General features: G+C 37.3%; 1 protein-coding gene and 1 long non-coding RNA gene across 9 annotated transcripts in view; one reads left to right on the forward strand and one right to left on the reverse strand.

Moving 5' to 3' along the window:
- LOC144301134 (uncharacterized) overlaps positions 1-25,303 on the forward strand; it is a 286,282-nt gene that overhangs the window by 223,829 nt on the left and 37,150 nt on the right. For all 7 annotated transcript variants that reach the window (XR_013367876.1, XR_013367887.1, XR_013367886.1 and 4 more), the window contains one exon: positions 5,031-5,262. The gene's annotated coding sequence lies outside the window, so the exon portion shown is untranslated. The remainder of the gene's footprint in view (positions 1-5,030; positions 5,263-25,303) is intronic.
- LOC144301136 (uncharacterized) overlaps positions 1-25,303 on the reverse strand; it is an 87,672-nt gene that overhangs the window by 26,736 nt on the left and 35,633 nt on the right. The window lies entirely within an intron of this gene.

A 25,303-nucleotide genomic window follows, 5' to 3' on the forward strand; every position in this document is an offset into this window, starting at 1 on the left:
AAGAGGCAAAAACATGAGGCCATTTGAGCTTTGAAGGGAGGAAATAAAATCATGTGAAATCTGTGTTTTATGGATTTTATCCTTGGGGCACTCTGCATTACTATAAAATACAACTCATGTTGTAAACGGCAGGGTTACTAGTTTGATGTGATAGAAGACAAAGGTTACAGCTGAAATAGTGGCTGGAAATGGAGAAAACAATCCTAAAAAAGAAAAGAACCACAGTTGGGGCAGCCCCAAAATTTACATATTAACTCCTCTCAAACCCATAGCTGACCCCTGCATTTCATTTGCACAGGGAAAATTCTCAAAGAACCCAGCAGAAAGTAGTTATGTACAAAACTGAAAGAGCTGAGCTCATACCACAGCATGTGGAGGGAGAGTCTGAGGTCTGAATCCTACTAAAGTGTATATGTGGTAAAAACATTGTGATTCCCATGAAAACTCCCGAAGAACTAAGCCTTAGGAATAAAGACAAGATTCCTGAACTAAGAATTCTTAGTTTTCATAAAACTAAGGGAAAATTTACAGGAAAACAAAAAACCCTTACAGAGTATAAACCTAAGAATCCACAATTTTAGTGTGATTAACTAATAATTGTTTGTTAGAATAAAAGTGAACACTCCTCAGAAGAAAATAGCTGAAGCCAGAATCTACAATTTAACATATCCAGTATACAATTTTCTCCAGCCGACCAAATTTTCTAGGAATGTGAAGAAACAGAGCAATGTTAGTGAAGATTAAGAGAAATAACAGTCAATTTAAAAAATTATCAGTTACATTAGTGTTAAGTTAGCAGAAATGGAGAGATCGTAAGGTAAAATCAACAGATAAATTAATTGCCTGTAAGAGAAGGAGATGGAAATTATAAGATATTGAAATACAATATAGGAGTTGAAAAACATATTGATGGTATTAAAAGCCAACTGAGAAGCAAAAGATAAGGTTAGTGATAATGAAAACAAATTGATAAAAAATATTGTTTAAAGAAAAGTAGAAGATAGATCAGCAAAATATCAGTAACCCATGAGACAATATCCAGTGACTTACCATACATGTATTTTATTTATTTATTTTTTTATTAGAGTTCAATTTGCCAACATATAGCATAACACCCAGTGCTCATCCCATCAAGTGCCCCCTTCAGTGCCCATCACCTAGTCAACCCCACCCCCCGCCCACCTCCCCTTCCACCACCCCTTGTTCATTTCCCAGAGTTAGGAGTCTCTCATGTTCTGTCTCCCTTTCTGATATTTCCCACTCATTTTTTCTCCTTTCCCCTTTATTCCCTGTCACTGTTTTTTTATATTCCCCAAATGAATGAGACCATATAAAGTTTGTCCTTCTCTGATTGACTTATTTCACTCAGCATAATACCTTCCAGTTCCATCCACGTCGAAGCAAATGGTGGGTATTTGTCATTTCTAATGGCTGAGTAATATTCCATTGTATACATAGACAACATCTTCTTTATCCATTCATCTTTTGATGGACTACAAAGCTGTGGTCATCAAGACAGTGTGGTACTGGCACAAAAACAGACACATAGACCAATGGAACAGAATAGAAAATCCAGAAGTGGACCCTCAACTTTATGGTCAACTAATATTCAACAAAGCAGGAAAGACTATCCACTGGAAAAAAAAACAGTCTCTTCAATAAATGGTGCTGGGAAAATTGGACATCCACATGCAGAAGAATGAAACTAGACCATTCTCTTACACCATACACAAAGATAAACTCAAAATGGATGAAAGATCTAAATGTTCGAGACCATACATGTATTTGAACGTCTAAAGGAAGAGAGAAAAAGTAATGGGTGGTTTGTTAACCATTATAATAATTATAAGTCATATTTACTAAGCATTTACCATGTTTTAGGCATTATGGTAAGCCCTTTCATAAAGAGTATCACAATTATCTCATCAACCTCATGTGTTAGGTATTGGCACACTCCCTCTTCACAGATGTATAAAATGAGACTCAGAGAACTTACCTGGATTTCCCAAGTTTCCACAGGAACAGAAAAACCTAAACACTGGCAGATGTGTATGCCAGTGTTTAGGTTTTTCTGTTCCTGTGGAAACATCTTTAATCTCTCTGGCCTCTATGCTTGTGTTCTTAGCGCATCTTACCTTTCATTTATAAAATATTTCAAGTATTCTAAATATATTCCTACTAAAGTTTCAATAGCGATGTTATTCTTCATCCTCTATTGACAAACTAAGGAGGAAATATTCCAAGCATTATCATGTCACAACAACATTTTATAGATGGAGAAAAGAAAAGTGTGAGGTTTTAGGGACAGTTCCTATGAACTTGCAAGAGCCTATTATACACATCTCTTTCCAGGTCCATGTTCAGTGGCATCACACTAATAGCTTGAAATCAGCATAATAGAGCATTTACATGAGAGAGATTGCCAAATGCTACAAACTAGAACTTGATTTCCACCCTCATTCCACTTCCTCTCCTTGCCTGGACAGCCAGTGACAAACATTTGCCAGCATACAACTGATGCTTACCAGTGTAACTGCATCCACCCTAATGGCTTAATATAAAACCTATTTTTTTCATGAACATACATTAAAAATCAAATATAAAATTTATCTTCAGGTATAGCATGAATCCAGGAGTACAACATCATTTTTTCTCTATATATGTGGGCACCACTTTCTTCTCTGCATTGGCCCCGTTCTCAGACAAGGTTCTCATTTTGTGATGAAAAGAATGCTACAGAAATTCCAGGAGGAAAAGGAAAAACAAAAGCACGTCCTTCTCTTAGGCATCCTAACCACATCCTAAGATTAGTTTCATTGGTCCCAGGTGGTTCCCTAACTACCTGTGTATTCAATTTTGTGGCCAAGGGAGACATTCAAGCTTAAATTGCATCCCTCTCTCTGGAGCTGGAAGTGGGGTCAGCTCCAGCAAAACACACAACTTGATATTAAAGGTGTGGCAGTTGCGAAAAGGGAAATGAGGGCTTTAAAAAAAAAAACGAAGGAGGATGCCAAGTTGTATGGCTAAAATAATAACAGACATGCAATCTACTCATTGTATATACATGGATATTCTCTTTTAAACTATGTTGGGAAATAACTCATGAAATAAGGCCATTGATACCTTTCCAAAATTATGAAGGCTTTTAGATTTGCTATAATATGCAGGTCTTTTATGCCAATTGGAGGTCTCTCTCAGGCAACACCTTCCTTGCCACTAACTATTTAAGTGGGATCACAACCAAACTCCTTAGCAGCCAAATCTCGTCCATGTGTATTTTAGATGCTGTCCAGCCACCTAGCACTGTGAACCATTGACTTGGTCCAAGGCTGGGGGTGGGAGAAGAAATGGCAAAAACTTTTTTTTTCTAGTGTTGTGTGTGTGTATATATATATACAAGAACATAAGTGTAATCTTCTGTGTTTTTTTCCTACCGATCTGGGATTTACCATAAGAAATATTAAATGCAATCTAAAACCTTGAGAAAGAATGTGATTCTATGTTTTAGTCTTATTTAAAATGAATGAGGCTGCCAGTTCCCATTTCAGCAACAATATTTTATAAAACTGTGCTTTGTAGGTTGATGCTGCTGCCCACATGGATTACCAGAGAGGTACTGCTCAGGTTTCCAGTGCAGAGGAATGGGCCTTTGAGACACAACTAAAGAGACAAGCAGAGACATATAAATCTCTGACTTTCAACTTATTTTCCCCTGTTCACCTCCCCTTGTTCTTTGAATAGGGTTATATTGCTGTCACAAATGGTTCATTCTGCCATGGATATATTTACCATCCCCTTTGCCCAAAGTGAAACTGGTCCATATATTTATTTCTAAACCATGTCTTTGTGGGGATAAGGGATTCTGTTGATCAAGTGCCCAGGCACGTTCAACTGTTACAGAAAAACATGTAGGCTCTCCACGCTGGATCAAGATATGACCTTTTCTATAAAACATAACAATGTGCTTTGAAATTGTTGGATCTCAGACCTTCCCATCACTCCTTTTGGACATGTACAGAATTGTTTTATCCTCAATACATTCTCTCAGCTCTTCGTTAACCTAAATCCTGTATTCCTCTCAACTGCACATTTATTCATATTGTTTCTTCTCCACCACAAAATCTCTTTTCTCTTTCAACCACCCAATCTAAATCCTGACCACATTTTAAGACTTATCTTCCACCTCCTTCCCAAATCATCACCATTTATGTTCATTGGTCAATCACTGAAACCATATATCATTTATCATTTAAATGAGCATAATTCACTTTAGTATTATTCACGGGAGTTTTTGCTTCTTACATATTTCTCACGGTTTTGGTTTTGTTTTATTTACATTCTTAGAGCCAAAGCAGCCTCCACACACCCGAAGAGCTGGGCTCACAACTCTGCATTCCTTACACCTAAGTTTCTAATAACCCTTGTTGCTCTGGTGAGCCCAATTCTTCCTTCATACGTTAGCATATTTCTCTAACTCCTGATGTCTTTATTCTCAAATTTGTTGTATTTCAATATTATCTAGGGGGTTGGAAATATATATTTAAACCCATATTCCTGGGATTTGCTCCCAAGGTTTCAATTTATTTATTTATTTTTAAGGATTTTATTTATTTATGCATGAGAGAAGCAGAGAGAGAGGCAGAGACATCAGCAGAGGGAGAAGCAGGCTTCCCGCAGGGAGCCTGATGGGGTACTAGATCCCAGGGAACGAGACCTAAGCCAAAGGCAGATGCTCAATCATTGAGCCCACCCAGGAGCCCCAGCCAAGGTTTCAATTTAGAAGATCTTGGATAGACTCAGAAAATTTTGCTTTTATTTTCATATTAACCCAAATTATTCTGAGGTGGGTCTGGAAAGACTAAACTGACAAAAGGTTTATGAGGAACCTTCAGCTGATTCTTTTAAGAGTGTTCCTGAATCATTAGTAAATGCTCTTTAAGAAAAGACATCTCTGCTCACCATGCAGCCACATAGCCCTCAAAGTCCTTTTTTTTTCTTTTTTTTCTTTTTTTTTTTTTTTTTCTTTTTAGGTGAAGACTGGAAGTAGCAGGGATCATTGTTGAGAATGACGTTTGAACGTTTGAAGACACCCCTGAGCCTGGAGATGTTGAGTAGTACAGGTCTTTCATAAGTGAATTTTCCAAACTGATGATGTGACAGGAAAAAGCCATATACGGGTGGCCATTACATTGTGTACCCCTCTTTGGGATTTGTGAAAATCATCAGCTGGAATCCCAGGCCATCGTTCACCTAATAAATCATGTAAGTTGAATCTTTCATTTTTATTCCTACCAGTTGCTGCAAAATGCTCATAAAAGAATTCAGTCCTTCTTACAGTCTTTTTGTAAGATCATGGGGTGGCCTCACAAATAGAGCCTTCTGCATATTTATTATATAAGAAGCTCCAGGGTGGGGCGGATGGTGAGTAGTTTCAGGGGCTCATTGGTGCCCATTAACAGCTTCAATGAGGTTTTCTTCTGTAAATCTCCAGAATCTACGGACTAGGGAGACACATGATACAAGAGGTATACAAAGAAGGCACAATAGAAAGAGCCCCATTTTTGGTTTCAGGAGGCATGGGTCCTGGTGCCCAGTCTGTACAAAATAAGGATACTAGGGTTTATTAAACCCTTAGCTAAAAATTTTCATTCATTTTCTCACTTGAACTTCTCAATTAATGTTGTTACATTGTTCATTTTGAAGTTGAAGTAACAATGTTAAGGAAGATTAAATGATTTGCCTAATATTGCAGAGCTTGTCAGTGCTAAAATGGGGATTTAAAGCCAGCAGCCTGATTCTGGAAACCACTCTAAACTACTAAAGCTATGTCACTACCTTTCTTGTTAGGGACCTCAGCTATGCATAAACATCTGTAGCATATGTGTATGCACATGCCACTTCTGTGTATTGCATAGGAATAACCTACAGTTCAAGGTGATAAAATAAAAGTGGATACAAGAGAATGTAAGGTAAAATTAAATGCTTACATTGTACAGACAGGTAGTGTGGAGCATGTAATTCCTGCTCAAATGAGCAAGCAACATTCACCCTGTCAACCAAGAAAGAATTCACTGAAAATTTAAACGAAGAGGCATTTATTTAAGCAATTAGAATTGCTGTTCAGGAGACACAAATTCAGGTTAGAGACCTGAACTGTATTCCCAGGAAGACAAAGAGGGCAGAATTTAAGGCCAAAGGTCATTTAGGTTCCCTAGCAAAACAGGGATTAAGAAGAGGATAGCTGGGATTGGTTGAGTTAATATGCAAACGAGTAATTGAGGGTTGGCAAATGGAGTTGGCACCTTTCAAATAATGCAAATGATTCAGGGGCCCTCAGGCTGAGGGCATGCAACTGGCAAAAGTCTCATGGGTTCCTCCAAATGAGGAAAGGCATAAATTGCTCCTCCCTTTTGGCCTCAACTCTATTTTAAGAAGACTCTCTTAGACATGCTTGTTCTCTCACTCTCTCTGTTTTGAAATCTTTTACAAACTCCAGTCTTTTGTCACTCACTATGCAGGAATGCTGAGTTAAAATTGTAAATTCTCTTAACCTTTCTTCAGGAACAGTAAGTGAAATATTTGACTTTAAGAAAATTAGCTAAGAAAAGGCTATGATGGGGCATCTGGGTGGCTCAGTCAGTTAAGTAGCTGCCTTTGGCTCAGGTAATGATCTCAGGGTCCTATGATGGAGCCCAGGGTAGGGCTCCCTTCTCAGCAGGAAGTCGGCTTCTGCCTCTCTCTTTGCCTTCCCCCTAATCCTGCATTCTATCTCTGTTTCTCCCTCTCTCAAACATCTTTTAAAAGGCCATGATGAACAGAAAAATATGTCTGCATAATGCTAGCCTGAGTTCTATGGATTACACAAATCATTTAGAGTAATGACCTCTGAACTAAAAGACAGGAGGAAATACCTTAGCTTACTAGGATCTCTGATGTTTTATCTCTAAAATGGGTCCAAGGGCAGAAATTTGCATCCTATGTTTTCTTAATGCCTTCATCTCTCTCCCATTCTAGATCTTTGGGTTCTACATGAATAAATCATACTCTTGATCATGAGCAACTTACATTATGATTGAGGATATGTAGATTGCATAAGTAAAAAAGATCTGAGACTCTGTAAAAGTTTAACAAAGAACATATGCCCTATGCTTTTGAGAAAGAATAAAGCATCAAAAAAGAAAAAAAAAACTTGTAAGGGGGGCAGTTATCAGAGAATAGTAAGGATAAGGGCAACTGAAACTCCAGCAGTGGAATATATTTGGCAAAATTGAATAAACTGGAAGCTGGGATTCTGGGGCATGGGATTGTCAGGATGCAAACAGAGCCATATATGACAGAGAAACTTAGGAAGATAAGTCTTTTCAAATAACCTCAGGGTTTTTTAATGAGAAAAAGGGTTAAAATTTTCTTCATAGCTCCATGTTAGAAGTAGCATCTGAAGGCAGATTTTGTTTTTCAAAAGAGGAGTACTTTTCACACCAGTCAAACCTATTCAAGAGCCAGCAAGTTCCTTATTATTGAAAATCTCTAAAGAGAAGCTAGAAGAGCAAATAGGGATGCTGAGAGAGATTTGAGTTTTAAAAGGTGGGGTGAATGTGGCACTGCTGCACAAATCCAACTGCTCATCACAATCCTCTAGGAAGATTTTAAATATGCAAACATAGTAGAATATGATTCAATAGGGGTAGGAAAAGCCTGCATACTTGTGTTTGGGTCAAGCAATGCCCAGTGGCTCTGCTGTAGCCACCTGCCACTGAAACCAATGGACTAAGTTCTCCAAAAGTCCTCTTTCAGATTTAGGATTCTCTAAAATAGCTTTTAAAATATTTACCTTGTATTGAGCACATACAAATGGTGGACTATGATATTGGCGTTCCATTCATAGTATTTTTGAGTGGTGTGCTATTCCATTGGGGCTGGCTCTTTTATAAATGAGGAAATTGATATTTTTTGAGGTTATGCAGTGATTAAGTAGAAAACCACTGCACATAATGCCTGCTGCATGTTTCTTTGTGACTAAAAAGAGTTCTCCCTGGAATCAGAGGATCCAGAATGACAGAAAGAAGGTGCCTCCAGGAAGATAGTAACACCGGTACAAGTCTTTTTTTTTTTTTTTTTTTAGTGTAAGTCTTGTTATGAGCAATGGCTCTTATAAAGTCTTCTACCTCACACAGAACAGATGTGGTTCCTAGTCTTCCAAGCCACGCCTGAGTACTAAGTGCCTTCTGTAGCACATGAATGAAATTAATTCAAGGGACAGGGATAATGGGGAAGGGAATTGTTGAAGAATCTGGGGGAAAAAAAGTTTTTCCAAGTGCAATGTATTTGTCTGATTAATAATTTGACTTCCTGCCCAAATTTAAAGTATATCAACACTTAGAGACCTATAGAATTTTCTCAAAGTTGCTGACTGAGAGGGCATGTGGTGAATAAATAAAGCACAAACATGATCAGGTTAACCAGTTTCAGAAGAAGAAAGGCACTATTGGCAGGACCATTATAAATCGTCATTTCTGATGCCTCCTCAGCCTGAAGAAAGGCAGCATGGGCATTTTGTGATGATCAGATGACTCTATTCGCCTTTTTATTTTTTTTCCTTCAGGATAGAACAAGAGAAGTAAGAAAGCCAGATTATTTTTTCAACCCATGGCAGACCAAATTTTGCTAAATTAAAATGATTCTGGATAAGTCAGATCTTAGGGCTCTTTCTTCATTAACAAAAAATCAGCATCCAGTGTTGCATCTAGCATTTTTTAATCAAATGAAGATACTGGCAGATGCCATCAGCAGGACCCAGGGAAAAACGTGTCACATTACCAGAATCATAAACAGCTGAGACAAGGGCCAATTATTGCATGTATGCATGACATATCTATTCATGTAAGAGCATTAAAATTACATTTCACTATTTTAAATAATACCATTTGCATTAGAGATAATGACCTTTCTGAAAATAACAGTGAGGTAATTGTATTGTACAATTATGCTTACTCAGGTGTTTTGTGTTCTTCTGTAATAACACTATAACAATGGAAGCCAGATGGCCTCTGAGATGTGGTATGACAGTTCTCTCTTGTTAAAAAACAAAATTCAACAGAGTAAATTTAAAGATATAATTGGCTTCATTAAAAGATTTATGAATTGGGCAGCAGCCTACCCAGCAAATGAAAGGAGCTCTATCCAGCTGCAGATAATGGATGGAAAGGTTTTTAAATGCAGGGAGTAGGGAAAAGGAAGATATTAGTAAAGACTGAATTGTTTTAGGCAGTCACCATTCTCTGGAATGGAAGGGTTTATCAATGGAGTACCTTCAATGTTGACCCAGAACTTCCAGTTTGGCTGCTTAAAGGTTATATTCCTGGGGCAGTTAAAAGTGCAGTTACATTATATATTATGCTTTGGTTAACTGACCAAAGCATTTTTAACATTAAATGACTTCATTTAGGAGCCTGTGGTTTTCTTTTTAACACCCCTTAACCATGAATTGGGCTGTGTTGACATAGTCTGTGGTGCACAAAATATGAGATACCAAGCGAGAATATCTTCAAATCTTGTCAACAAATACAATCTGGATGGTGTAGAAAGAAATGAGACAACTAAGTAGGTAGCTCTTTAAAATGAGACTGTAGGATAGTTCTGTTTTTAACTCTTTGAAATAAAGAAGACGTGGTCTATGTATACAATGGAATATTCCTCAGCCATTAGAAACGAGGTATACCCACCATTTGCTTCAACGTGGATGGAACTGGAGGGTATTATGCTGAGGGAAGTAAGTCAATCAGAGAAGGATAAACATTATATAGTTTCATTCATTCTGGGAGTATAAAAATAGTGAAAGGGATGATAGGGGAAAGGAGAGAAAATGAGGGGGAAATATCAGTGAGGGTGACAGAACATGAGAGACTCCTAACTCTGGGAAACGAACAAGGAGTGGTGGAAGGGGAGGTGGGCGGGGGTTTGGGGTGACTGAGTGACGGGCACTGAGGGGGGCACTTGACGGGATGAGCACTGGGTGTTTTACTCTATGTTGGCAAATCGAAATCCAATAAAAAATATACAAAAAAATTTAAAGTAAAGTAAAATGAGACCATAAACCTGAAACTAATATAAGTTTGTTAACTAAATGGAATTTTAAAAGCTTGAAAAAGAAGAAACAATTAGACTGTAAGACTATTGTTGAAAGAAAAGCTTAAGCATATTATAAATTTTGAGAGTTTATTTAAGCAAAAATCCGTTTGAATTGGGCACAGCCAAACCAGAAGTGGTTAGCAGTGCTCCACTGAGCGGAACTAGGTGAATAGAGAAGCGAATCAAGGAAATTATTTGATGGCCTCTTGCATAAGTGGCTGTATTCTTTGGGAAAGCCTGCTTGGCTCTTTGTGATTGGTTGTCTTTAGGTTTCCATCTTATACTTTAAGTTATCTCAGGCTTAGGTTTGGTTTGACTTTAACAGCATCAAAAATACCAAAAATAAAAAATAAAAAATAAAAAAAATACTTCAGCCTAATGGCTTTCTTTAATTAGTTTAACAGTATACAGTGGTAGACATCGATTAAATTTGCTGTGGAAATAAGATTTGTACCACATCAGATAAATAGCACGTATTCAGTAAAAGTTCTTGAACTGTTCGAATTAGGAATTTGATTAGGCATAGAAGCTAAAAATTATTAAGTATGGTGCCTACATCAGAAATAAGCATACTTCTTCCTAAGGGCCAGCTACCTGTTTTTATAAATAAAGTTATATTGGAGCACCATGCCCCTTAGTTTACATATTGTTCATAGCTGCTTTTGTGCTATAGTGGTAACAGTGGTAGGGTTTGATTAGTTCTACCAGAAACCACATAGCTTTTAAGCCTATACGTCTAAAATATTTAACCTCTGGGACGTAATGTTTGCCAGCACCTGTTCTACATATCTGTAATAGTGATGGTAGGAAACAAAAGAGGAGGTCTGAAAAAAGGTCATGAGTTGAATTTAAGCAATTGGCTTTACAAATAGCTGCTATCACTGTAAGAAAAATACCCCCAAAAGGGCATAAAAGTATTGGTCATGTGTTGTTGGTATTATATCAGAAGATTGTCAAGATGGCTGGGTGGGTGGGTGGCTCAATGGTTGAGCGTCTGTCTTTGGCTCAAGTCATGATCCCGAGGTCCTGAGATCGAGTCCCGCATAAGGCTCCCCATAGGGAGCCTGCTTCTTCCTCTGCCAATGTCTCTGCCTCTCTCTGTATATCTCTCATGAACGAATAAATAAACTTTTTAAAAAATCTCTATATTTAAGAATTGGAAGTTTTGAATTTTTTAACATACTGGACTCCTAAGCAAAGTGTGACCCTGCAATATGGTCAGGAAATAAGGAATAAATAACAGAAAGACTTTGTGAAGGAAAATGGGTAATTATTATCATTTTTTCTACCACATCTTGAAACTATTTTATGAAGAATAAAAAGATCAGAATTGTGTATTCGAGTGCTGTCAGGAAATTAAAACCCCACTACCTATTCCAGCGGTGAATTTATTATAGGATTTTTAGGTAGAGAAAGGACAGGCTACGTTTCTTGAATATTGTAAAATGATGTTTCTAAATAGAAACATTCAAAGTTGCAAGAGTCTTTAACCTCCAAGTCCATCAACTATTCCCACCAACTTTTCAGAACCCCTCTCTGTCTCTATCCATGCCTTCTTTATGGCAAACAAATGCAGCAAGGGGCACTGGGGTGGCTCAGATGGTTGGCATCTGCTTTGGGCCCAGGTTGTGATCTCCAGGACCTGGGATCCAGCCCGACTTCAGCTTCCCAGCACAAGCAGGGCATCTGCTTCACCTCCCTCTGCCTTTCACTGCTTGTGCTCTGTGTCTGTGTGTGTGTGTGTGTGTGTGTGTGTGTGTGTGTCTGAAATGAATAAATAAAATCTTAAAAAAAAGAAAATCTGTGAACTCAACTTATGTTATAATTCTGCAACATAGGATTTTGATGGAATCTTGTCTCACAATTAGATCTTTCATCCATTTTGAGTTTATCTTTGTGTATGGTGCAAGAGAGTGGTCTAGTTTCATTCTTCTGCATGTGGATGTCCAATTTTCCCAGCACTATTTATTGAAGAGACTGTCCTTTTTCCAGTGCATAGTCTTTCCTGCTTTGTCGAAATTTAGTCGACCATAAAGTTGAGGGTCCACTTCTAGGTTCTCTATTCTGTTTCATTGATGTATGTGTCTGTTTTGTGCCAGTACCACACTGTCTTGATGACCACAGCTTTGTAGTACAACCTGAAATCTGGCATTGTGATGCCCCCAGCTATGGTTTTCTTCTTTAAAATTCCCCTGGCTATTCAGGGTCTTTTCTGATTCCACACAAATCTTAAAATAATTTGCTCTAACTCTCTGAAGAAAGTCCATGGTATTTTGATAGGGATTGCATTAAACGTGTAAATTGCCCTGGGTAACATTGACATTTTCACAATATTAATTCTGCCAATCCATGAGCATGGAATATTTTTCCATCTCTTTGTGTCTTCCTCAATTTCTTTCAGAAGTGTTCTATAGTTTTGAGGGTATAGATCCTTTACCTCTTTGGTTAGGTTTATTCCTAGGTATCTTATGCTTTTGGGTGCAATTATAAATGGGATTGACTCCTTAATTTCTCTTTCTTCAGTCTCATTGTTAGTGTATAGAAATGCCACTGACTTCTGGGCATTGATTTTGTATCCTGCCACACTGCCAAATTGCTGTATGAGTTCTAGTAATCTTGGGGTGGAGGCTTTTGGGTTCTCTATGCAGAGTATCATGTCATCGGCGAAGAGGGAGAGTTTGACTTCTTCTTTGCCAATTTGAATGCCTTTAATGTCTCTTTGTTGTCTGATTGCTGAGGCTAGGACTTCCGGTACTATGTTGAATAGCGGTGGTGAGAGTGGACATCCCTGTCTTGTTCCTGATCTTAGGGAAAAGGCTCCCAGTGCTTCCCCATTGAGAATTACATTTGCTGTGGGCTTTTCGTAGATGGCTTTTAAGATGTTGAGGAATGTTCCCTCTATCCCTACACTCTGAAGAGTTTTGATCAGGAATGGATGCTGTATTTTGTCAAATGCTTTCTCTGCATCTAATGAGAGGATCATATGGTTCTTGGTTTTTCTCTTGCTGATATGCAAATCACATTGATTGTTTTACGAGTGTTGAACCAGCCTTGTATCCCGGGAATAAATCCTACTTGGTCATGGTGAATAACTTTCTTAATGTACTGTTGGATCCTATTGGCTAGTATCTTGTTGAGAATTTTTGCATCCATGTTCATCAGGGATATTGGTCTGTAATTCTCCTTTTTGGTGGGGTCTTTGTCTGGTTTTGGAATTAAGGTGATGCTGGCCTCATAGAACGAATTTGGAAGTACTCCATCTCTTTCTATCTTTCCAAACAGCTTTAATAGAATAGGTATGGGTTCTTCTTGAAGCGTCTGATAGAATTCCCCAGGGAAGCCATCTGGCCCTGGACTTTTGTGTCTTGGGAGGTTTTTGATGACTGCTTCAATTTCCTCCCTGGTTATTGGCCTGTTCAGGTTTTCTATTTCTTCCTGTTCCAGTTTTGGTAGTTTGTGGCTTTCCAGGATGCGTCCATTTCTTCTAGATTGCCTAATTTATTGGCGTATAGCTGTTCATAATATGTGTTTTAAATCGTTTGTATGTTCTCGGTGTTGGTAGTGATCTCTCCTTTCTCATTCATGATTTTATTAATTTGAGTTTTCTCTCTCTTCTTTTTAATAAGGCTGGGTAATGGTTTATCTGTCTTATTAATTCTTTCAAAGAACCAACTCTTGGTTTTGTTGATCTGTTCCACAGTTCTTCTGGTATCGATTTTGTTGATTTCTGCTCGAATCTTTATTAACTCTTTTCTTCTGCTGGGTGTAAGATCTATTTGCTGTTTTTACTCTAGCTCCTTTATGTGTAAGGTTAGCTTTTGCATTTGAGTCCTTTCCAGTTTTTGAATGGATGCTTGTATTGCGATGTATCTTCCCCTCAGGACTGCTTTTGCTGCATCCCAAAGATTTTGAATGGTTGTATCTTCATTCTCATTAGTTTTCATGAATCTTTTTAATTCTTCCTTAATTTCCTGGTTGCCCCTTTCATCTTTTAGCAGTATGGTCCTTAACCTCCATGTATTTGAGGTCCTTCCAAACTTCTTGTTGTGATTTAGTTCTAATTTCAAGGCATTATGGTCTGAGAATACGCTGGGGACAATCCCAATCTTTTGGTATCGGTTCAGACCTGATTTGTGTCCCAGTGTGTGGTCTATTCTGGAGAAAGTTCCATGTGCACTTGAGAAGAATGTGTATTCAGTTGAGTTTGGATGTAAAGGTCTGTAGATATCTGTGAAATCCATCTGGTCCAGTGTATCATTTAAAGCTCTCGTTTCTTTGGAGATGTTGTGTTTAGATAAACTCAAAATGGATGAAAGATCTAAATGGGAGAAAAGATTCCATCAAAATCCTAGAGGAGAACACAAGCAACACCCTTTTTGCACTCGGCCACAGTAACTTCTTGCAAGATACATCCACGAAGGCAAAAGAAACAAAAGCAAAAATGAACTATTGGGACTTCATCCTGATAAGAAGCTTTTGCACAGCAAAGGATACAGTCAACAAAACTAAAAGACAACCTACAAAATGGGAGAAGATATTTGCAAAAGACGTATCAGATAAAGGGCTAGTTTCCAAGATCTATAAAGAACTTCTTAAACTCAACACCAAAGAAACAAACAATCCAATCATGAAATGGGCAAAAGACATGAAGGGAAATCTCACAGAGGAAGACATAGACATGGACAACAAGCACATGAGAAAATGCTCTGCATTACTTGCCATCAGGGAAATACAAATCAAAACCACAATGAGATACCACCTCACACCAGTGAGAATGGGGGAAATTAACAAGACAGGAAACAACAGATGTTGGAGAGGATGTGGGGAAAGGGGAACCCTCTTGCACCATTGGTGGGAATGTGAACTGGTGCAGCCACTCTGGAAAACTGTGTGGAGGTTCCTCAAAGAGTTAAAAATAGACCTGCCCTACGACCCAGCAATTGCACTGCTGGGGATTTACCCCAAAGATACAGATGCAATGAAACGCTGGGACACCTGCACCCCGATGTTTCTAGCAGCAATGTCCACAATAGCCAAACTGTGGAAGGAGCCTAGGTGTCCATCGAAAGACGAATGGATAAAGAAGATGTGGTTTATGTATACAATGGAATATTCCTCAGCCATTAGAAATGACAAATACCCACCATTTGCTTCGACGTGGATGGAATTGGAGGGTATTATGCTGAGTGAAATAAGTCAATCGGAGAAGGACAAATATTATATGTTCTCATTCATTTGGGGAATATAAATAATAGCGAAAGGGAATAGAAGGGAAGGGAGAAGAAATGGGTAGGAAATATCAGAAAGGGAGACAAAACATAAAGAATCCTAACTCTGGGAAAGGAACTAGGGGTGGTGGAAGGGGAGGAGGAAGGGGGGTGGGGGTGAATGTTTGACGGACACTGAGGGGGGCACTTGACGGGATGAGCACTAGGTGTTATTCTGTATGTTGGCAAATTGAACACCAATAAAAAATAAATTTATTATTTAAAAAAATTCTGCAACATAAACCAATAGATTTTCCACGTAATTATCAGTAAAGTGATCCCTGCAGATAAAAGAAGTTAGAGAATGCTGGGGGGATATCAAAGATGCAGTCTAATTCCTTGATAATGATTTAAACTGGGTTTAAAATTTAGAGCTTGTAATTCTCGTTTTGTGAGCTCTCCAGTATAGTCACAAATAGTCACACTGCTTTCATAGTTTATAGAGCTACTATTACAAATACAGTAGTGAAATATATGTCTCTGTGTCCTCTGAACTTTCTGCTCAGTAGGTGCATCATTACATTCAAGCTTACAGTAAGCCTCTCTATATTCACCTACATTGTGCCACAAACATTTTACTTTACTATGTATCCATCCATAAATCCATAACTTTCTCCATCTTATTGTTGATGTATTTAAATAACTTACATATATCATTGCACTTAATCCCAAATATTTACTAAGTTCAATGTTCATTTAGTTTTTGCTCCCCTTAGATAAGACTTATATATTTAAATATATAAATGTTAACATTTACTGAATTTTAACTCAAACCTGTGTCAGTATTTCATTAGTTTATAAGTATACTATAAAATACTATTGATTTTTAGATAGTACCATCATTCTACAATCTTGCTAAATGCATTTTCTTCTTCTAGAAGTTGTTTTGCTGGTTTGGTAAATCTGTTCATGAAATCAATTTTTTTATTTCAATGATTGGGACCTCCAGTGTAATAATTAATATAAGAGGAGACAGGGATATATATATATATTTTTTCCAATCTTAAGAAAAAAGCATTCAGTATTTCACCATTCAGCATAGGATGTTACCTGTAGGTTTTTCATACACGCTTTTGATTACATTAAGGAAATGCTCTTCTAATTTCAGTTTGAGAGTTTTTATGATGGATAAAAGTTAAGCTTTTCAAATTTACTTCTCCAAATAGGGAAACAATCGTATGGTTGAATAAATTTCTGCAGTATTTCTTATTATTCTGGCAATTAATTCTAAGGTCTATTTGTTTGAAAAAGCCTTTACTTGATTTATTTTTGAAAGATATTTTTTTATGATTATAGAACTCTGACCAGATAGCTTTATTATTCTTTGCTTAGCTCCCCCTGCTTTTACTACTTGAAAATATTAAAGATGTTGCTTTGTTTTCTAGTTTCCCAAGTTCTGAAAGGGGATCTGTAGGAATCCATATTTTTTTTTCTTCTGTATTTTATGTTTCTTTCTCCTCTAGCTATACTCAAAGTTATTCCTTTCTCTTTATTTTTCAAGACTTTGACTATGATATGTCTGTGTGTTTATCTGTTTGGTTGGTTTGATCTTGTTTGGGTTTTTTTTTTTTTTTTCAAATTCTGAATAAAGGTTTCTGAGCTTCTTGGATCTTGTTTAGTTACAGTTAATTAATTCTGAAAATTCTTGGCCATTAACACTTCAACTATTTCTTGAACAAACCTTTATTCTTCTCTTTGTGACTTTAATTACAGATATATTAAGATAATGTAAGATACTGTCCCATGATTCTTAGATGTTCTTAAGGTAGTTTCTTCACATTTTTTCCCTCTTTTTGTTTTACTTCAGACAATTTTGGTTGGCCTATTTTCAAATTGGATAATTGTTTCTCTGTTGTGATCAGATTATTGAAAATGTATTAGATTATTGAAAAAGTTCTATGGAAACACCATATATGTATCTGTGGTTTAGGTAAATTGTGTGTTATTTCTAGCGGTTTTTTTAATCTTTTTTTTATTTCTTTTGTGGTAAGAAGAATAGCCACCCAAATATGTACATAACCCAATCCTTATAACTGGTAAAATTTTTCTATTCCATGGTGAAAGCGACCCTTGAAGATGTTATTGAAGTTAGGGCCTTATGTAGAGAGAGTGTCCTAGATTACTTGAGCGGGCCTAATTTAATCACACAGCCCCTTAAAAAGAGAATTTTCCCTGGCTGGAGGCAGAGGACATTGTGGCAAAGGTGAAGTTAGACAGCTGAAACATGGAACAGCCTGACACCCAACCTTTGTTTTCAGATAAAAGTGTGTAAGGTGATGAGGAATTCAGATGGTCTTCAGGAGACAGAGACACTTTGCTAACATAACAAAAAAGCAGAGATCTTAGTCCTAGGACCACAAAGATTTGAATTCTGCCCACAACTTAAATGCTGTATAGCCTTCTACTTACTTATTTTTTTTTTTTTAGATTTATTTTATTCATGAGAGACAGAGAGGCAGAGACATAGGCAAAGGGAGAAGCAGGCTCCCTATGGGGAGCCAGACTCAAGACTCGGTCGCGGGTGTCCCTTATTTAAATCTTCTTGATTTATTTTATCAGTTCTGTTGTTCTCAGCAAGAAGATTGCAAATATTTCGCAGGATTATAATCAAACCATTTCTTGCTTACTATTGTAAATGGTATTTTTTTTAAGTAATGAACTTTCAGAAAAATGTTTTTAGGGGTTGCCCTGTTGTTTAATGGATCAAACAAGTTTAATTTATCAGATTTTCAAGTATTTTTATACAATTTCCCATGTTGTATAAAGTTGGATGAAAATGAATTATTTCAGTTGTTGTATGTATGAGGAAGTCCTTATTTCTCCATTTTTGAAATCTACTTTCTCTAAGCATAGAATTCTGGTTTTATGTGCTGGTTTTTTGGTGTATGTTTTTCAATTCATTACTTTAAATGTATCATTTCATTTCCTTCTATTTTGCATACTTTCATACAAGACTTCTGAAATTCTTTTTTACTCTTAAGTGTTAAGCGTCCCTGCTACACCCCACCCCCATGTCTTGTGTTTAGTTTTTATTTCTAGCAGTTTGAACATTATATGCTTAGATGTAGTGTTCTTGGCATTTATTCTGTTTGGCGTGCTTTGAGGTTCTAAGGTCTGGTTTTCAATGTCTGTCATTTTTAGTAAGTATTCAGTCCTTTCTTGAATTATCTTTTCAGCCCCATTTTTCCCATTTCTTTCTGTGATTCTAATTACACGTGTGTTAGATCATTTCATATTCTGCACATGTCTTGATGTCCTATTGTATCTCTGCTTTTATTACATTTGGTAATTCTATTGACAAACCTTCACATTCCTTTATTCTTCTGTGTCCTGTCTACTGGTGAGCAGTGGAAGGCACTATACACTTCCATTATTGTGGTTTTCATCATCAGTACTTCAATTTGATAGTTTCTTAGAGTTCCCATCTGGATTGAAATCACCTATCTGATCTTTTGTGTTGTCCAGCATTTCCACTAAAATCTGGATCCTACTAACTATAATTATATTAAATCCCATCAGTTAATCCTAACCTCCATGTTCTTGGTAGTGCTTATTTTCTTGGTGTTCTTTCACATTCTTTATATGCTTTGTTCTTGAAAGCCAGATATTTTCTGCAGGGTAGTAAATACAGAGATAAACAGAGTTTATGCCTAGAAATGGGCACAGTTTTCTTTCTGCTTGGTCTTTTATTGATGGGCTTTGACTTAATGTAGTTAGAAATTTCACTGATATTGACATTTTTGTTACTATGTTACTATGACATTTGTTACTATGTGATGTCCATGCATCACGTTCTTCAGATAGCACTATCCTTTATTTTTTTTTATTTATTTTTTTTATTGGTGTTCAATTTACTAACATACAGAATAACACTCAGTGCCCGTCACCCATTCACTCCCACCCCCCGCCCTCCTCCCCTTCTACCACCCCTAGTTCGTTTCCCAGAGTTAGCAGTCTTTACGTTCTGTCTCCCTTTCTGATATTTCCCACACATTTCTTCTCCCTTCCCTTATTTTCCCTTTCACTATTATTTATATTCCCCAAATGAATGAGAACATATAATGTTTGTCCTTCTCCGACTGACTTACTTCACTCAGCATAATACCCTCCAGTTCCATCCACGTTGAAGCAAATGGTGGGTATTTGTCATTTCTAATAGCTGAGTAATATTCCATTGTATACATAAACCACATCTTCTTTATCCATTCATCTTTTGTTGGACACCGAGGCTCCTTCCACAGTTTGGCTATCGTGGCCATTGCTGCTAGAAACATCGGGGTGCAGGTGTCCCGGCGTTTCATTGCATTTGTATCTTTGGGGTAAATCCCCAACAGTGCAATTGCTGGGTCGTAGGGCAGGTCTATTTTTAACTCTTTGAGGAACCTCCACACAGTTTTCCAGAGTGGCTGCACCAGTTCACATTCCCACCAACAGTGTAAGAGGGTTCCCTTTTCTCCGCATCCTCTCCAACATTTGTTGTTTCCTGCCTTGTTAATTTTCCCCATTCTCACTGGTGTGAGGTGGTATCTCGTTGTAGTTTTGATTTGTATTTCCCTGATGGCAAGTGATGCAGAGCATTTTCTCATATGCATGTTGGCCATGTCTATGTCTTCCTCTGTGAGATTTCTGTTCATGTCTTTTGCCCATTTCATGATTGGATTGTTTGTTTCTTTGGTGTTGAGTTTGATAAGTTCTTTATAGATCTTGGAAACTAGCCCTTTATCTGATATGTCATTCGCAAATATCTTCTCCCATTCTGTAGGTTGTCTTTGAGTTTTGTTGACTGTATCCTTTGCTGTGCAAAAGCTTCTTATCTTGATGAAGTCCCAATAGTTCATTTTTGCTTTTGTTTCTTTTGCCTTCGTGGATGTATCTTGCAAGAAGTTACTATGGCCGAGTTCAAAAAGGGTGTTGCCTGTGTTCTTCTCTAGGATTTTGATGGAATCTTGTCTCACATTTAGATCTTTCATCCATTTTGAGTTTATCTTTGTGTATGGTGAAAGAGAGTGGTCTAGTTTCATTCTTCTGCATGTGGATGTCCAATTTTCCCAGCACCATTTATTGAAGAGACTGTCTTTCTTCCAATGGATAGTCTTTCCTCCTTTATCGAATATTAGTTGCCCATAAAGTTCAGGGTCCACTTCTGGATTCTCTATTCTGTTCCACTGATCTATGTGTCTGTTTTTGTGCCAGTACCACACTGTCTTGATGACCACAGCTTTGTAGTACAACCTGAAATCTGGCATTGTGATGCCCCCAGATATGGTTTTCTTTTTTAAAATTCCCCTGGCTATTCGGGGTCTTTTCTGATTCCACACAAATCTTAAAATAATTTGTTCTAACTCTCTGAAGAAAGTCCATGGTATTTTGATAGGGATTGCATTAAACGTGTATATTGCCCTGGGTAACATTGACATTTTCACAATATTAATTCTGCCAATCCATGAGCATGGAATAAACCTCACCAAAGATGTAAAGGATCTATACCCTCAAAACTATAGAACACTTCTGAAAGAAATTGAGGAAGACACAAAGAGATGGCACTATCCTTTATTTAAAGAGGTGTATGGTTTCCAAATATTTTGTTGTGTTTTCAATGCTGCTTCTCCTTCAGCCTCATCAGCCCTGTATCTTGGATCTTGGGGAATCTAGCCTACACTATATAGCCTACAGCACTAGCTCCTGCTCCTACCTTGGCTATAGTGTTGAGCCCACCATTCATTCCTGACTCTCCATAGGATAGGGCGGGGTTTTTTTGCCCGCTTATCTTCTCTTAGTTAGAATAGGTCTTCACCAATGCCCTAAGTACAACAGTGTTCTTATTTATCTTTTAAAAATTTTATTTATTATTTGACAGACAGCAAAAGCAAGGGGGAGGGGCAGAGAGAGAGGGAGAAGCAGACTCCCTGCAGATCAAGGGGCCTGATCCCAGACCCTGGGATCATGATCTGAGCTGAAGGTAGACACTTAAGCAACTGAGCCACCCAGGCACCCCACAACAGTGTTTTGTTTTGTTTTGTTTTGTTTTGTTTTTACCCTTTCCCACACAGATGAAGGCTTTTGTTCCCTGGAGGAGATAGAAAAGAATTATCTTTTCTGCTTGAATTCCTGGTACCCTCCCCAGCTCTGCATCATAAAAGACTTCTTAAATTTTTTTCCTAACCTTTCTGTGAAAATCTAATAAGGCTCATGGATTAAAAAAGAGATATCTTTCTAAAGGATATAGGATTCCTCAATTTCTGTGGGTTTCAAGAGATTTCATGGTTTCTCAACAGGCATGACCAGTCTCCACCAATTTAACCAATGATCATTGCTGAGATAATAGCATAACAATTCCCAAAATATGTGGGCTTTAAAAAGGCTTAATAGCACACTTGCCCATATTTTGTATAAAATATTGTAATATATGAATTGAAGGAAAAAGAATTGGATGTAGTTGTAAGAAAAAGAATAAATATAGTCATTGTTATATTTATATATTGTATGGAGGTACAATATGTTTCAGTATGGTTTTACTACTTTGTCATCCTAGTTAAGAAAAATCTGGTGCATATGTGTGTAGAAGAGTCCAGGAATACATGTGTATGTTTCTCTACTCCTATCCTTTTCTTCATATTTGAGCTTAAATAGCAAGTTTATTTTGTATGCACATTTACTCCAAGTCCATTCTGATTCATTTTGTAATAAAATTATTAAGTATAAGTCAAAGCAATACAATAAATCATTACATTAAAAAAGTATCAAACATAAAACCAAAAAAATATTAGGGTAAATGACAGCTTATTGAAATTACTGTGCAAGAGGTCTCCTTTTTTCTAAATGGTTTATCTTTCCTAATAATATATGAGATCTCAAACGCAATGTTATGTGCCCAGGAATATAAAAGTAAAAAAGGAGGGCCATTTAAAATTCTTCATTCTATGCCTCCATATTCTTCCTGGATAAGCCATGAAAATATACTAGAGATGGTGATTCCCTCTACCAAAAAAAAAAAAAAAAAAAAGTCCCTTTACAGGAAATAAAAGGAATCAGAAGTGCTTTTGGAATAAAGATTATTTATAAATCATGATCTCTCGCAGAAAGACAAATAGGGAAAGTTGGTTATACTGGAAAGGTTTTAAGAGACAAATAAGAGGGAAAGCAAAGAGCTAGATTTTAACAAACTACAAATTGGCAGGCAGATCTGGATTCCTCTCAAGCTTCTGTGTCTACAAATAATTCCACCATTAATTGCCAGATAACCCAGAGCAGTCAGGAGGAAGACCTACAGAAATAATTTGGAATCAAAAGCAAAAAATTATGAAATGAGACTTGCGCTAAAAATTCCTGAAGGTTGGAGATTCAAAATGTATTGTTAAAATTCTGTCCCTCTAGTGCATTCTCTGATTGATGAGCGGGTTCAGGGGATTTGAATATAAATAAAAGATAGGAGAAGACAACTTCCTCTGCAAATTGTAGATACTGTCTCAAGGTTAAATAGTGTATTCTTAACATCAAAAATAGTGATTTTTTTTAGAAAGATCAATATGGTCAAACTAATAAAAGACTCACTTGAAATCTTGCATGACTAAGTTGTGTAATTGGCCCAATTCCCATTTTTGTTGACCTTGTGTTGGGGAGTCAGATTCAACAAAATGTGACCATCACTCTTTCATCAGACGTTTGTGAAGACTTCCCAAAATTTTGGGTTTTTTTCAATGTTGATATTTTACAGAGGAAATAATGTGTTTACTTTCTGCCCTGGCAAAGAAGGATTTCTAGGTCATCCACATAGAGTTATTTGCAGCAATATGTGGGCCTACAATTCAGTTGAGAGATGACTCAGGATGAATTATCTTTGGAGAGATTGCCTTGGTAGAGATGTAGAGATTGAACTTAATCATCTGATGGATGTTTGGGTTATATGCCACGAATATTAGCTGATTATGTTCTAAAGGGTAGGTTGTAGTACAAGAATATTTAGTAATATACCTGCTTCCATTTGTGCCTAATACTGATGATAATACATGCAAGATTTTAACAAAATTACTCCAATTCTCTACTCCTCCTTGCATTCACATCCTTTGATGTGTGTAAATGCCTCCCATCATCATAAATAGTTGGTGCATATTTTCCCAATCCTTAAATCTGGGCTAGCTAGCCTTTGACTTGCTTTGGGCAATGGAATGCATGAGAAATGTGACACAGGGTTTCAAGAGCTTTTGCATGCTACACTGTCTTTCTCTTGGAACCTCACCGCCATCACAATAAGAAGTCCTAGCTAATCTGCTGGGACATGAAAGACAGCATGGAAGAAGGTCTCAGCTGTTCCAGCCAAGGCCAATCCAGAGCAACAAGCCTCCAGCTGACACACCAGCTCCAGCACAACTGAAGCCTGTGGAACTTGCCACTGACCTATAGACTCATCGGTAATAGCAAATTCTTGTTGCTTCAGTTCACTAAGTTTTGAAATATATTGCTGACCAATAAAATCTCTTTTAATGTTTAAATTATCTTTGGAGTTTTCTACAGGAATTCAGAGGAAAAATATTTTAGAATATTTCAGTGATATTAAATTGATATTCAGTTACATGATTATTTCACTTTTATGTTTTATGTGCAAAGATATTCATGTATAACATATTCATATTTTTGTGGTTTGTACTAGGAAGAACATGAATACCACCATTCTAATGGAATTTTTTTTTTTTCTGGAATCTGAATCCCTTGTCATTTAGAGTGATAACCAGGCAGAGCCTTGGAAGAGGCAGATTATGATGAAAAGCTACTCTACACACTCATTACCATCATGGCCCAGAGCCTGAGCCCCTTTTTTCTCTATTCTTTATGATTTTTTCTTCTTTTAACCTTATGTGAGGATCTCATTTTATAATAGTGGGAAAACTACTCCTTAAAGAAAAATACATTCAGGTGATTTTTCATCAAAATAGTCATAAAGGGATTTTACTAGGTATCCTACATCTCCCGTCCCTTCAACATCCTTTAAATTTTTTAATTAACAAAGAAGTCTGATAAAAGATATTATGTTGATCACACATGGGCTTCTCTGACCTGCAGCCCCTGAGAGCAGAACTACCTATTACAGCTTCCACTTGCTATGTTTAACTTCCATTTGGACACACCTGGTTGACTGGTAAGAAGATACTTTTACTGAAAAGATTTCCAGGCCCAAATCAGTCTACCAGTCCTTTTACTCTTAGCCTAGCCTTCTACTTGGTATTTGAACTGGACTAGACCTGACTTAGCCTTGCCATCTTGCAAAACCTGCACTGTTCTTAGCACTAGGCAGCTTGATGTTTGGGAAGGAGATGACTGTTTCCTGCAACTACAGATGGGTCTCCTGCCTGAGGCTCAGTCTGACAGGCCCCAGCCTCTGGGGCTAGTTAGCCTTCCTTACTGAGGACATGGAACTCTGCTTTGCTCTGATATCTCTGGTTCCTAGGTTTTCCTGTCAAATCAGGTTTTCCTGATTTGATTTCTTTTGCTATTTTCTACATCTATCATAATAGTCCCAATTATGACTGACAAATTCACAGATTAACAAAAAAATATGCATGGTACCTGCACTCATGGAGTTTGATGCTTCTCCCCGACCCGCAAAAAAAAAAAAAAAAAAAAAAGAAAAAAGGGATTAATTTTCACTTGTGTCCAAAAGGGAAGCAGAAACCTCCCACAGGTGCTAATCAAAGGGCTACCTTTCTGCATGCAAACATGTGACCACAAGTTGAAATAAACACTCCCCATTTCACCCCCACGCCATAAGTGAGCACATCTGATCTAGATACTCTTACTCTAATGTGAAAATCTAAACTTGCACAAATAAATCCAAATATTTTTAAGGTCTTTGTTCAGAATACAGAAGTCTAAAAAAGATAAGTGCTGGTAAGGATGTCGAGAAACTGGAACCC

The sequence above is a fragment of the Canis aureus genome, chromosome 29, assembly GCF_053574225.1.
Source record: "Canis aureus isolate CA01 chromosome 29, VMU_Caureus_v.1.0, whole genome shotgun sequence".
Taxonomy (NCBI): domain Eukaryota; kingdom Metazoa; phylum Chordata; class Mammalia; order Carnivora; family Canidae; genus Canis; species Canis aureus.